Here is a 12,772-nt window from a genome sequence, read left to right as displayed (position 1 = left end):
AAAAAAAAAAAAAAAAAAAAAAAAAGTTCGGTTAGTTTTGATGCCAATCAAAACATCCTGCTATGTAACTATGGTGCACGTTCAGTAAAATCCAACCTTTTTGTCCACACAGACAATAAAAATGAACTTTAATGTTTTTCCCTTTGTCTTCAAAAATGCACCCAAAGAAAAAACACTGCATTTTCCAAACAGGACAAAGTGATTTGGTGCCAATCTCTGAAGAATGATGAGTAGAGTGTTCAGCTGGTTTGAGATTCAAGCAAAACGGAGTAATGTAGAACTCAAGTTTCCCACTAGAAAACCACTGTGGCAAGTAACAGAAGGAAGGAAAAACCAGCAGTCTTGGCATGGCCCATCATTTTCTATGCCTTCTCTGTTTATTGATTTTTCAACCCTGGATGCCAGGAACGTATAAAATCCCACATCTGGCCAGCTGTGGTGGTGTGAGGTGGGTGGATCACAAGGTCAGGAGTTCGAGACTAGCCTGGCCAATATGGTGAAACCCCATCTCTACTAAAAAAATACAAAAAACTCTCTGGGCTTGGTGGTGCTTGCCTGTAGTCCCAGCTACTCAGGAGGCTGAGGCAGGAGAATCTCTTGAACCCAATAGGCGAAGGTTGCAGTGAGCTGAGGTCACATCACTGCACTCCAGCCTGGATGACACAGCAAGATTCCTTATTTAAAAAAAAACAAAACAGCCGGGCGCGGTGGCTCACGCCTGTAATCCCAGCACTTTGGGAGGCCGAGGCGGGTGGATCACGAGGTCAAGAGATCGAGACCATCCTGGTCAACATGGTGAAACCCCATCTCTACTAAAAATACAAAACATTAGCTGGGCATGGTGGCGCGTGCCTGTAATCCCAGCTACTCAGGAGGTTGAGGCAGGAGAATTGCCTGAACCCAGGAGGCGGAAGTTGCGGTGAGCTGAGATCGCGCCATTGCACTCCAGCCTGGGTAACAAGAGCGAAACTCCGCCTCAAAAAAAAAAAAAAAAAAAAACAAATCCCATGTCCAAGCATCAACACAGACCCTCTTTTCTCAATGACAGAGAAATACCTAGGACCTGTGGAGATACAAGGAAGCCTTTGGCCAAGTGATTATTAGTATTTGGTCCTTATCACTCAGCCCAATACTTTTTAGGTGGGGAGAAGGGAGGTGGAAAAATGGGGAATATTAACCTCATGACTAGACTTCCACTCATGTTCCTTAGTAGAAAAAGGATATTCTGTTGAAACAGCAAAATGGCTAGAGGTTTCTACAAACATCTGAGTTCATCCAAAAATTTTAATGAGTTTTAATAATCTTAGTGAGGTGCTAAAAGAGGGACCCTGATGGTATGTGAGACTCCCAAACAAAAAGAGATTTTAGTTTCATGAAAAGCAAACTCTATGACTTCATGAATTAGATTTTTTATTAAGGTTACAATATGGCCAGGTAATCCTGGGCATGACTGTCTAAAACAGGAAAGTGAAACCAGAGTGTTGTATTTGACCGGAGCGTAGAAAGTTATCACAAGACAAAAGTATGCCAGATTGCAGGGTCATTTATTTATGCCGGCGACCACAGAGGACTCACGTCTCTCCAACCTGTGGTGGCAACAGGAGGGTGCCACGATTTTTTATACCCGAAAAACCACCTTGGGAGTGGGGGTGAGGGGCGGGGATGGGGATGAAAAGGCTTCAGACATTCCGAGGGCTAGTGGATTCTGTAAATTACCTCCTGGGTGGAGACAAGGGCGGGGGTCTCTGGACATTCCAAGGGCTAGGGGATTCTGTGATTCACCTCCTGGGTGGAGACAAGGGCGGGGGTCTCCGGACACTCCAAGGGCTAGGGGACTTTTGTCATTCTGTTTGTTACCTCAGTGGTTTACAGAAGTCAGGATATACATTTGTTTACACATCGTCTGGGTGGTGATAGAAGTCACAGATTTTAGCAGTTACTGATAAGAAAAGGTAAGCAGCTTTACATAGTTTTGAGGAACAAACTGGCAGTTCTATTCACAGAGGCCAAGGACAGTAGTTATTGTAAGGAGAATGGGGCAGCCATTTCGACTTATCTAAAAACAGTTTTGCATTTTATAAAATAGTTTTGCTGCGGTTCTGGCTCTAGGCCAGCACAATATCACAAGAGCAAGGCAGCCCTCCTTTGGCTGGGCGATGCATGGCAGGCCAGGAGCTTTACCCCACACGGTGCTCTCTACAGGGAAGGGGTGAATCAGCTCAGTTGTATCATATGCCTTAGAGACTGTGAACATGAAACGTGGAAAAAGACCATTAAAAAAAAAGCAATTACAGGCAGAACACAGGAAAAAAAGACAGATGGCCAGGTGTGATAGTGGCTTCATGCCAGGAATTCCAGCGCTTTGGGAGGCTGAGGCAGGAGCGTCTCCAGCTCAGACCAGCCTGGGCAACACCACGAGACCTTGTGTCTGCTAAAAGGAAAAAATTTTTTAAATTGTTAAAATCAGTTAGGTGTAGTGGCGCCTGTCTGTAGTCTCAGCTAACTGGGAGCTGAAGCAGAAGGACTGCTTGGACCCGGGAGGTCGAGGGTGCAGGGCGCGGTGATCACACCGTTGCACTCCAACCTGGGTGACAGAGCAAGGCCTCACCTTAAATAAAGAAAAAGGAAGCCAATGAATGGTAGACAACACAGCAGTGTAAACCACAAATGAGAGAAAACAGAAATATTTCACCATCAATAACAAAAAAAAAAAAAAGAAAAATGTAGCATAAAGCATGAACAAGAAGAAAACTGAACCATGGAAATGACAAAATTTTCTAAAGTAGTGTCATAGTCCATTTTCTGCGAATCTAACAGAATATTTGCGACTGGGTAATTTACACAGAACAGAGACTAGTTTTTTATAATTCCTCGGGCTAGAAACCCACAATCAAGAAGTTCACATTGAAACTGCCTTTGTAAAAATTAAAACTGAGAAAATTATCACAGTGCTGGAGATCTGACCTATCAACTCCACCTTGCTTCTAACCAAGTTGTCGTTGTTCATTCCTGGGTGTAGGCTGAACTAACTTTGGGAGGAACTTGTTTATAGTTTAGCTTTGAAAGAAAGATGATAACAGCCCTTTCCCAAAAGAAATTCCCTTCCTGCCTGGGAACTAGACTGTCTTTTCTGGACTAACAAATTAGCTGCGAGATTTAAAAATGCCATTCAGAAGTCAGGCAGCTGGAGGCTGCAAGGTTCTGAACCTACCCAGATTGCTCTTGGGAGAACATCACTATTTTAAAACCTAAGATTACTGTTGGAGATATTTTGGAGACCCTGCACTCCACTTATCAGCTGGGCTGGCAACACCCAAACTGATGAAAATGACTAATTTGGTCTTGTGGTCCCCACGGAGAAACTGACCCCGTGCAAGAGGACAGCTTCTACTGCCTGTGATTTCATCTTCATCCCAATCAATCAGCACTCCCCACTTTTTTACCCCTGTTGATTAAGTCATCCTTAAAGACACCAATCTTGAACTTTCAGGGAGACTGATTTGAGTAATAATAAAGCTCCAGTCTCCTGCACAGCCAGCTCTGGGTGAACTGAACTCTTTTTTAATTGCACATCCCCTGTCTTGATAAATAGGCCCTGTCTAGGCAGTGGACAAGGAGAACCCGCTGGGTGATTACAACATCTGGTGGTGATTGAGGGCATTCTTGTTCTTTCACCCCATGGTGGAAGGCAGCAGAGAAAGAGAGCACATGAGACACACACACACACACACACACACACACACACACACACACACACAGAGCAAACGCAATACTGATTTGTTAAAACCAAGAATCCGGTTCCCTGATGACTAACTCACCCTTGCCTATGAAGATAAGCTATCAATTTCCATTGCTGGGGTGAAATTCAACGGAACAGTTTTAGGGTAAGGATCTTGAGGATGACAAGGAATTTCCTGTAGGCAAATTGTGGGGGAGGTATTAGCCTTTTTTAAAATCTTCGTGGCTATCTTACTTAGGAATAAAATGAGAGACAGCTTTGTCACAGCTTCCAGCTAGACTTTTCTCTTTGGCGTTGTGATTTTGAGGTCCAGAGTTTTGTCCGCCCTTCACACCCTCATGACCTCATCACCAGTTAAGGCCCCACTTGTCAACACGATTGCGTTGGAGATTAAGTTTCCAACACACGCACTTTGGGGGACACATCAAACCATAGCAACAACTGTGAATTGAGAACCATTATTACAACATATTGCTTAAGTCTGTTTGTGCCTGTTTGTCTGCAACAGTAAAAACAGGCTATGATAGAAGATAAAGTCGGTTATTGGAAGGGTCCTGGGTGACTCCAAGAAGAAAGGAAGGTGGGACAACCGGGCTTAGGAGGCTCAGACACCAGGGAAGCTCAGGACATCTCAGCCCCGGAAACCTGTGACTTCTCCTTCTCTCTAGAGCCCAGCAATAATACGTTCCAGCCCCCAGACACCCACACTCTGCAATCTTCCTTTCAGACTGTAAATTCTACTGAGAGAAACTCTGAGGTTCAGGCAGCCACCGTGGAGTCCTAATTAGGAAAAAAGAGTAAGGTTGTCGAGAGCAGGAAAAAGCAAAGAGATAATGAGTTCGCCTTTCTTCATGGTCCAGGACATACAAATAAAATGAAAAAGTGGATAAGCTATAGGTCTGTCCTTCTTTACGACCCAGGACATATAACCCTCCCACGCGGGTAACCTGCAGAATTCACAAACTTCCTGCTTATCATCAAATGCCTCAATTTGTCAAACACCTCAGGGGAAGGAAGAATGCAAGCTAAGTCTCCTGCTGCCTTTGCATTATCAATCAGCCCAAGTTCCATTCTATGAAATTTCCATCAAGACTGTTTTCTTTCAATATGCTCCTCTCCTGCTTATGCTGCCCATTTCTTTCTTGCAATGTATTTTTCTACTTTCTCTAATAAATCTGCCTTTCTTTACCTACAACTGTCTTGGTAAATCCTTTCATCCGCCTGCCACTGGCCCAAATTGTCCTGACTCACCGACAACATCCACCTCTAGATTAATCTCTTATGGTCCAAGAGGGTGTTAAAGAAAAAAATCATTCATGACACTTCCTCAAGCATAGTGAGAAAGAATTTACTGAAGAGGAGCCATGACATGAAGTGTAGGGAACCATTTCAGTGAGGTCTTTCTGTAGGATAGAAGATTAAGCTGTTAGGAGCCAAGAGAAAAATTCCCCTTTTCCCTCTGAAGTTTCACTAAACATTCAACTGAAAAAAGTCAGATAAAGAGAAAAGGCAAAAAAATGTACTAACATGTCCTTGGCTAACCACAGAGTGATTATTTCCACCCCCCATGGGGCACAGAAATTTGTATACTATCCATGGTAACAGAAAAAAAATAGTAGCAGGGGCACTTAAACCTTGGCAAAACTGGTTAGAGTGGCAACACAAGTTATGGGATGGAGGGAACAACAAGCCTGCCTAGCAAAGGAGGTCTTGTTATGCAGAAGAAATCTCACAGGAAGCAGTCCTCAGACAGAACAGCTGGGAAACGTTTTGCCTAATTTGGGATATAATTGTCGAGTCTGTTCTCCTTTGTACTGGTGAATAATGTTAAAAATGAAATCTGCTGCCAATCTACAAAACTCCTGTCTACAAATGTAGCTAAGAAAGAAAATAATTTTCTTATTCAAAAGGCATTAAACCATGCTGCAACGTGCAGCACAGATAATGTCTAATCAGATTAAAAGACAGAAATGAATCTGACTTTGTTAAAAAGCCAAGGTATACAGCCCTTACACACATCTTCTTATGATAAATGATAACTGGGTCTCACATAAGAAGACCTAACAACGCTGCTTTTTGATAACATTCTCTCAGGGCTTCAACCTAAATTCACCTGGTAATTGGGGTAGCCATCTGTGCTAGTCAATCACGTTTATCCCAAGGAAAAATAACATTTCTCTGTGACAGGCAGGCAGTTGTAGCTTGGAGCAGGGATAGAAATTTTCCTTCCTAATGTTTAAATTTCCAAAGAGTTGGCTCTCTTACTCTTAATACAAAACTCACAAGTTACAATTCTGGGAAGAGGCTTAGTTGGCTTTTAAAAATATTATCATGAATGTCAAAAGGACTGAGGAAGTATTTACAAATACAATTTTTTCTCAAGGAAATAATCTAAGAAAATGGCAGAGAAGAACAGGTCTCTATTCTTGTCGGCAATAGGAAGAAACTCATTTTAACCATTGTCCCTTACAGATGTCTTGACACTTGAACATCAAGCAGATATGATTTCCAAACAGAAGACTTTAAGAAACATAATTGCAGTTACGTGCTCTCCTTTATGAAGTGGATATTGACCTGATATTTTAATGATCAAATATAAGTGCTTATTTTTACTTACACCAGAGTTTGCTAAAAAATTTATAACATTTTTAAACCTCTAATACTTAGATTACTGCTCGGTAGAAATAGAACCCAGAGATAAGTGTCATATTAGTCAGCCTTCGCTCTCACCTGTCTGTAGCTGTTAACTATGAAAGCCCCCCCAGAATTCTGCTATTGCTAAGGTCAAAGATAAACAGAGTTGGACTCTGATTAAAATGGTGAGAATGGATCTTATTAGTCATGCCGTGTTGTAATAGGGAAGAGGTCCAGTGTGGACTGAAATGAACTTTGATTCACACAAAGCGACTCAGCATTTTAAAGGGAGAATGGGTGAGAGGGAAAGGCTCAGCAGGGACTGACTGGAATCAACAAAGTGGAAAATCACAAAAAGCAGGAAGGGGCTGGTTGGCCAGTGTGATTAGTCCCTCTGGGTTTGCTAGCTGGAGCTAATGGAGGTTGAGCCCCTGCCCTGACATGAGGATACAAAGAACGGTGGCCAGTTTTGGGATCTTGAAACTATTCGACCATCTTTCAGTTAGAACTGTTTTGTCAGAGTTCAGGGAAATGGGAGGAGGTTCTCTATCTTCAGGCATCCATGCTGCTAAATAACCAACAGGCTAAAGGGAATAAGCTAATAGTGCAGCTTGGAAAAAGTTTGTCCTGACTTCCATGGAGAGAAAGAAAAGGAGCTAGAGCGTCAGCAATTGTTAAATGTGCTTAACCCCGTAGAAGATGGTCACACATCACTCAGTCAAGAGGAGGAGGAACCACCACGAAGAGGCTGCAAATAGTCTCTCCCTCCTAAACTAGGCAAGGCATTAATTTCAGCTGGAGAGCTACCAAGCTGGGGCAGGGCAATTTACCCTCTGACAATATCCCTCGGGAATTAATCAGCAAGGGCCTTCAGCTGGTTATCATTGTTCAAAAGAAAGAGTTCCCCTAAAGAAAGAGGTCCTAGAAGGCCTCCAGCTGGTATTGGTTCAATTCTTTTGACATGGCTTAATAAAACGTTATCAGTCTTTGTATAACACACCCATCCTGCCAGTAAAGAAGCCTCACTTGCACAAGTACAGGTTCATGCAAGATCTGAGGGTGACCAATGACATTGTGCAAGACATCCACCCACTATGACCAATCCATACACTGTGTTTACTTCCCTGCCCAGGGACCACAAAAGGCCTGCAGTGTTAGATTTAAAAGACACTTTCTTTGCATACCAGTAGATGCAGAAAATCAATTATTGTTCTCTTTTGAGTTGACAGCTTGCACGATTTCAATATTGTTGGACAGTGCTTCCTCAAGGGTTTAAAAAAATTGGGGGAAGCAGTGGCTTGGGATCTAAGAGACTTGGGAAATGGAATACAGCTATTTCCATTAGTAGTAATGATCTGCTAATCCTCAGCCCCTCGCAGCAAGAGTGCCAAGACAACACTCTTGACAGACTCTAAACCATTTGGCAGCCTGTGGGTACAAAGTCGTGAGCAAAAAGGCATACATATGCAAAGAAACTGTAGAATACTTAAGATTTCTATTACAGATGGGAACCATAGCCCTGGCAGAGGAGAGGTGAAATGCAATTGTCTCTGCCGCCGTGCCCACAGCCAGAAAGTAGCTGAGGGGCTCCCTGAGAATGGCAGGGTTCTACAGAATTTGGATTCTCAATTAGGCACTGACAGTAAAGCTGCTATAGGAATTGTTGAAAGAAGCCAACCACAACCCTTTTGAATGAGAAGTAAAACACCAGACGCATTTGAACAACTAAAGCATAAGTTAACATCTGCCCCAGCTTTGGGACTGACAAATAAACCCTTCCAGCTTAATGTGCGTGACAGACTGGGTGAGCACTTGCGGCCTTCATGCAAAAACCAGGAGAAATATTGCAACCAGTGGTTTATTTTTCAAAACAGCTTGATTCAGTGATAAGGGACTGGCCTCCTTGTCCTCAGGGCGGTACCTGCCATCTGCCTGTTGCTCAAGGAGGCTAAGAGGCCGACTTTAGTTCAGCCCATCATGATTTATGTGCCTCACCAAGTCCCGGGGAGCGGAAGGATGGCTACTTGCTGATGGTGGGCAGATTAAGCCAGTATCAGGCTATCCTGCTCAATTACCTCAAAGTAAACTACAGGCCACTGGGGCCTTAAACCCTGCCACTTCGTTGACATCTACTGGGTAACCGAAGGAACTAGTACACAACCGGCTAGCGGTCATTGGTTGAGAGTCTTACAATCGCCCCGATCTGAAGGACACAGCCCTCCAGGGTGCAGACTGGATGATGGTTGTCGACAGAAGCAGCCTGGTTGCCAACAGAAGGAGGAATGCTGCCCAGGCTATAGTGACTCTCTCAGAGGTAACAGCTGCAAGAACTCTCCCGTCAGGGACTTCTGTGCAAATGGTTGAGTAAATTGCCCTTACCAGAGCCTTGCAACTGTCCCAAGGTAAAAGCACCAACATCTAAACTGATTCCAAATATTCCCTTATGATAGTACATGCACATGGAGCTATTTGGAAAGAGAGGGGACTGTTAAAGGCAGATAATACTGCAGTTAAATACGCAGAGCCACGTTGGAGCTATTGGAGGTGGAGACGACCCCAAGGGAAATAGCTGTTATGCATTGTCCAGGCCGCCAGCACAGTGATTCCAAACCAGCTAGAGGGAACGCTTTCACTGACTGCACAGCCAGGCACCCAGCCAGCAGCAGTGCTGGGTTCCAGGCAGCTTTGAGTCCCCAAGTAGATCTGCCACCTTTCAAATCCGGTATAGTCTTGAGGGTAAAAAGGCTGCCAAGGACAGAAGATTTATTCAAGATAAAAAAAAAGGTTGAAAAGTAAATGATGACGGCCTGGTTTCGGTGCCAGTGCACCTTGTTCACCCAGTGCCACAATATACTCATGATAGCGTGCATTTTGGATGAGAGGCCCCATTAACTTTAATGCAAAAATATGTCAAAGGAAAGGACCTGAAGGCTCACTTGGAAAGTATAACACAACACTGCCACCTTTGTGCTGAAAACAAGCTCAATAGCCATAGCAGAGGACAGCCTGGACGACAGGAGAGAAATTTTGCTTTGGGAAAACAAACTTTCTACATTGACGGGGATATGTCTCAGATATTTGGGGCTCATAATACCTAAAGAAATTAAAAGTAAAAACTAAAACAGATATTTTTGAAGCAATGTTATTATCCACAATAACCTTATTCATAATAACCTTATTCACAATAATCGAAAGGTAAAAACGATGCAAGTGAGAAACAGCAAATGAAAGTGTATACACACATAGTGTGTGCACACAATGGAACATTATTTAGCTTTAAAAAGGAAGGGAGTTCAGATACATGCAATAATATGGTTGAACCTTGAGGACATTTTGCTAACCTAATTAAGCCAGATACAAAAGGACAAATACTGCATGATTCCAACTATGTGAGGTGCCTGGAATAATTAAATGCAGAGACAGGAAGTAGAATGGCAGTTGCCAGAGGATGAAATAAGGGGGACATGGGGACTTGTTGTTTAATGAGTAGAGTTTTAGGTTGGGATAATTAAAATTGTGTTAGATGTATACTGCTGGTGATGCTCGCTCAATAAGGTAAATGGACTTAATGCCAGCAATCTGTATGTTTTAAAATGGTTAAATGATGAATTGTATGTTGTGTATATTTTTTTCCACATTAAAGAAAAGGTTTAGTGACAAATGACAAAGCCAAGCTACATTAAAGATCTACACCCATTTCCTTCTTCCCCAGGCCCTGAGAAGTACAGAGGCACAGTTTTAACCAAGTCCATCAGGGTGTCCAGTTTCAATCACAAGCTGCTGGTATGATCCTCAACAAGCCAGGACTCAAGTGCAAGCCCACCTGCAACCAGGTGAGCCCTTAGCCCACCGGGGCCTTCTCTGACTTCCTGCTCTTCACACGCTTCCTGCTTAATTATGTTTCCATGTTTCGGGGTTGATGTCATCTGTGTAGATGAGAGTTCCTTTCACATAATACAATAGGAAAAATAGGGATAGGGTTAGGTTTAACCTGCTTTTCAGGACGCCTCTCTGTTGAGAACTTTCCTTTTGCTTAATAAATTCTGCTCCACTCATTCTCTGATGTCAGCACCCCTAAATCTACATTTCATCTCAGACATAAAGAAATAAAAACCTGTCTCTTAAAGCTGGTATCTTTTACAGCCTACCATACATCCCATTCTAGGTATAGCCCTTCTATTTGCTCAGTTTACAATTTCTTTCAGGATTTGTGGACATCGTTTTTCATCGTACTCACAGAGAACTCCAGCATTCCTGTTCTTTACATTCTCAACAACTAAAAGTTTCTACTCAAACCTAGATTATACCTCAGGGAACTACTTACATGTTGTAATGAATACAGACAAGGAAGTACTTGTAACTACTTTGTCTGTGAACCTTTAACACATTTTTTCCCCATTTATTTTATTGCATTTTAGGTTTGGGGGTACATGTGAAGAACATGCAAGATTGTTGCATAGGTACACACGTGGCAGTGTGATTTGCTGCCTTCCTCCGCATCACCTGCATCTGGCATCTCTCCCCTTGCTATCTCTCCCCAGCTCCCCACCCCCCACTGTCCCTCCCCTATTTCCCCCCAACTGACCCCAGTGTGTAGTGCTCCCTTCCCTGTGTCTATGTGTTCTCATTGTTCAACACCCGCCTATGAGTGAGAACATGTGGTGTTTAATCTTCACACCATGGAATATTATGCAGCCATCAAAAACGATGAGTTTGTGTCCTTTGTAGGGACATGGATGAACCTGGAAACCATCATCCTTTAACACATTTTATACTAATGAAGCCTCTTCCTGTCTGTTTTGCACTACACAGGAAATTCTCATTTCACATACAAATCTGGGTTTCCTTGCAGGACTTGTGACAGGGGCATGGCTTGCCTGTTCAAACTCCTTCAGGGAAGGGAGCATGCAGATGGGCCGGTGCGCAGGCTGGGGTGAGCACTTTGGGCTCTAGCTCCGTGGTAGTGTCTCGGGGTGATTGCCTGCAACCCCAGTGTTACAAAGCTCTTACAGCGTTTTCATCTGCAGACAGACTGAATGTTAGTCAGCTCCAAGGACCCTCTGCCTTATCTGAAAGGCAGAAGGCTAGTGTGACAGCTTTCTATATGCCAAGCTTTTATTTTCTTTTTTATAATTTCCGTAGTACTATTATGTTGTGAATTTCTTATTTTTTTAGATTTTCTGTTGTTTGTAGTTTATATTTTTCACTAGCAATTTTAGCATATTTAAGACAGCTGTTTAAATGCTTCCCTACTAATTTTAATGCCTGTGATTCTTTAGAAATCATTTCTAGTAATTTATTTTCTTTCTCATGGTGGACTGTGACGTCCTGTTTCTTTGTATGCCTTGTTATTTTATTTAATTGGGCATTTGAAAAAATAAACATCTTTTTTACCGTATACAGATTTGTTCTGTGTCATGACAGTCATCGACTAACATGTGTGGCATGTTCTCAGTCGAGGCATCAGCCCTACATAAAACCTTAAGGCCTCCTCGGTTTGTTTCTGAACATGCACCTTTGTGGACTGCACGTGCCCTTTTACTTTTCCTGAAATAACCAGTGGCTTTTGAATCGCTTGCTATTACAAAGTTCCGCATCCCAGTTCCTCCTCAATGGCTTAGATGGACTACTGCATGCCTCTTTTCCCTATGACATCTGTATGTGTATAGTCACCCTGAATCTCTACTGAGCTGCTCCATAAACACACAAATCAATTTATCACAGCCAATTTTAGATATTTTCTGATGCCTCCATGAGTCATCTGGGAATCTTATAATCCACCATCTTGTTGAAATTGCTCTCTCTGAAAAATTTCAATGTCTTTATAATATTACATTCATGTCAATGTATAACAATTTACCTATTATTCAATTTCTGTTTGTTTCTTGACAAAGCAAATAGAAGCAATCAGGGAACTGCAATTGTGACTACTCCGAGACACTCAATCATGAATCATGCAAATTACAATCATGTTCTAACCTGCTGTTCAAGGGAGAATAAAATAAAAATTATCGCATATGAGGCTTATTCACCTGTTTACATATAATCAGTTACCAGTTTTTCTTTATGAAGAATGTTTAACAATATTAAAAAGTATGTATAATAGTTACCAGGTTTTTGGCTTGTTACTTTTTGGTAGTCTCTCCTAAAACTGGCTGGAAAAGGCAAATAAGGCACTGTTTGCATATTACAAATGATATCCAAAGTCCGAAAGCTGTTAATAAGTCATTCTCCAATAAAGTTTTATCATTTTCCTTTTTTATTTACACCCATATCAGGAGTGCAACTTTACCAGGACTGCACCTGCATCAGGAAGGCATATTTCTCTTACAAGGCTAAGAAGAAAGAAAGAGTAAATTTGCTGATGAAAAAAGTAATGCATTTTTAAAATTTTAACTT

The 12,772-nt window shown here is 42.4% G+C and overlaps 1 long non-coding RNA gene across 3 annotated transcripts in view; it reads left to right on the top strand.

Annotated features, from left to right (window-relative positions):
• Positions 1–12,537, top strand: part of LOC116536455 — a 25,908-nt gene extending 13,371 nt beyond the window's left edge. For all 3 annotated transcript variants that reach the window (XR_004262641.1, XR_004262638.1, XR_004262639.1), the window contains 2 exons: positions 10,086–10,206; positions 12,268–12,537. This is a non-coding gene — a long non-coding RNA (uncharacterized LOC116536455). The remainder of the gene's footprint in view (positions 1–10,085; positions 10,207–12,267) is intronic.
• The last annotated feature ends 235 nt before the right edge of the window (positions 12,538–12,772 follow it).

The sequence above is a fragment of the Sapajus apella genome, unplaced genomic scaffold, assembly GCF_009761245.1.
Source record: "Sapajus apella isolate SASKATOON/1434 unplaced genomic scaffold, GSC_monkey_1.0 scaffold100, whole genome shotgun sequence".
Lineage (NCBI taxonomy): Eukaryota > Metazoa > Chordata > Mammalia > Primates > Cebidae > Sapajus > Sapajus apella.
This window is presented reverse-complemented; position numbering and strand designations above follow the sequence as displayed.